This window comes from Fulmarus glacialis, unplaced genomic scaffold (genome assembly GCF_000690835.1).
Source record: "Fulmarus glacialis isolate BGI_N327 unplaced genomic scaffold, ASM69083v1 scaffold12274, whole genome shotgun sequence".
NCBI classification, from domain to species: domain Eukaryota; kingdom Metazoa; phylum Chordata; class Aves; order Procellariiformes; family Procellariidae; genus Fulmarus; species Fulmarus glacialis.
In genome coordinates, this window is record NW_009207444.1 from 33,478 (window position 1) to 35,679 (window position 2,202).

The 2,202-nt window shown below is 42.2% G+C and overlaps 1 protein-coding gene across 1 annotated transcript in view; it reads left to right on the forward strand.

The window, feature by feature from the left end:
• The window catches only part of C2CD3 (C2 calcium-dependent domain containing 3), a gene marked incomplete at its 5' end in the record, with an annotated part of 38,731 nt that overhangs the window by 31,924 nt on the left and 4,605 nt on the right, over window positions 1-2,202 (forward strand). The window lies entirely within an intron of this gene.

The window sequence follows — 2,202 nt, forward strand, 5'->3', positions numbered from 1 at the left end:
TTCCTGATGGAAGTAGAGACCTCTATCAGAGAAGTCTTGGGCATAGTATGCTTCAAGGATCCTAAGATATATCTTGATTATAACACCTAGACGGCAGTGTATGTTAGCGCTTGTTAAGCATACTTTTCATGCTGTGTCTAAATACTTTGGATGAAATCAAAAGCAGAATCTCAGATGTGCTTCTCCTTTGGAATCTCCTTCAAATTCTTCTTGTTCCATTCTGTCCATTGTTGATACTCCCTTCCACTCTGTCTCGATTTCATGCCCCCTCTTCTCAGTTTTGCTTTCTCTGCAGAATTAGCTCCAGTTCTTCCTGTGGAAGCACCATGTCTTTCTGTGCACCTGCAAATCATCACTCAAACCTACAGTTTAACATTAATATCAGCTTTACTTGAATTCCCTCTCTCTGCAGTGCTAAGCTTAGTGGCTATAAACACACTCCTGAAAGTGATTAATAATTAGGGAGCATATTAGCAAGGCACTATTTGGATATAGCTGACCTTAAACCAGCTTAATTCCAGGATTAGCTACAGCTGATCCTTCACAGTAGCACTTTGAGGCGTCTGTTGAAACAGGGCTCAGTTGTGCCTTATGTTGTGCACCCAGCGTCAGACAGCCTGTATGAAGAACAAGAAGTTCTTCGCTTATGCCGATGGTAAAATGTAGTTCAGGAAAACTGCTTTCTCATAGTTTTCTTCTTAATTAGCCTTAAGAACATCAGTTTCTAAATCTGGGTTTGTTTGGTTTCTGTACAGTTCAGCAAACACCGAGCATGACAGCAAGGCTGAAATCCGAGCTGTTCTCGCCTGAAGATCAGCAGTCCCCTCTCGCTCACGTGGCAGCTGGCAAACCTCTCGCCTGGCCTCCCTAGTGTTCCTGCCACCTCTCCCTGTCTGGTCTGACTCCCTGCTTTCCCTGTCTTCCTATGCAAAATGATGAAGAAATGGTGAGAAGGTGAAGCGGGCAGTCATGTGAAAGGAGCTGGCAGCATTTTGAGACAAGAGAGTCATCTCAGCTCATGCTGTGAGGACATGGGCATCTGAGAAGGTGCTGCAGTAGCTCAGGCCTCAGCCTGGATGCTGTGGTCACCTTCCAGGGACCTAAGTTTTGCAGAGCCTCATGAAATCTAAAATTTTTTGACCTTTTTTCTCCATTACATCAGACTCAGGCTTCCAGTTCTTGAGGTCCTTCCCAGCTCTCCTCTTCCACGCTGGTCACCTGCTGTCCTGTCTGATCCCGCAGTCCTGGTTCAAGTTCTGCCACTTTTCAAGTTCAGCGAGCAGCTTTGCACTTTTCTCCTCTCGGTCCTTTTCCAGGCAGTTCCTGATACAACTTAGGGAAAATTATCCAAGTTCATGGCTAAACTTAACAGCATCCAACACTGTATCATATTTAATGTAAAGCTACAACTAATTTTTAAATGAGTCAGAGCCATTGTGTAGGTGACCCAGAGTACTATCCAAATCTTATTTCTGACTGTTGCCCCTGGCCTCCCTTCTCCTCCCTCTTTGCCTTCACTCCGTTCATATGTTCCATGTTATTTTATATACTGTTGCTGATTTTTCAGGGCAAAAATTTAATCTCTCTAGATGTGTTGTTTCACACAGAGGGCACTGCAACGTTGATTCTGGTTAGGGTTTGGGGCAGTCGTCTGCTAGAGTAAAAACATTCAAACATGATTCCAATTAGATGCTGGCTGGGAAACCCATATTAAGGCTTGCTGCCTTTCGGAGTTAGCCCAGTCCACTGGTAATGAAGCTGGGTTTTTGGGGTCAGAAGGAAGTATTTAAAAAATTGGAGAGTTAATAAACTTTTCATTAAAATATCTTTATTTTTTTTTCCCCTCACCTCTATGAATATTCCAAAAGGATAAGAAACTTGTGTGGAAACCAGTTTTACTCAGAATAATTAATATTTGTATACATATAGATTTACCTTCAGTGTAAATTAGAAATAACACTTTTATAGTGTTATTTCAGACTTAGTACAGATTCAGTACAGACTTAAGCAGATTCAGAATAACAGGCTTTTACCTGTTCTAAAAATGCGATGGTTAGCAATGGTCCAAACATCCTTTCTTGGTTGTAATGTTTCTTCTTCATCTGCTCCCATTTCAGTCGCAGCCACTAAAGCCCTTCTTTTTCCTTACTCACCTTACCCAGAGGACAGAGTTAAGGCTTTTACTTACTAAATTTGTCCTTC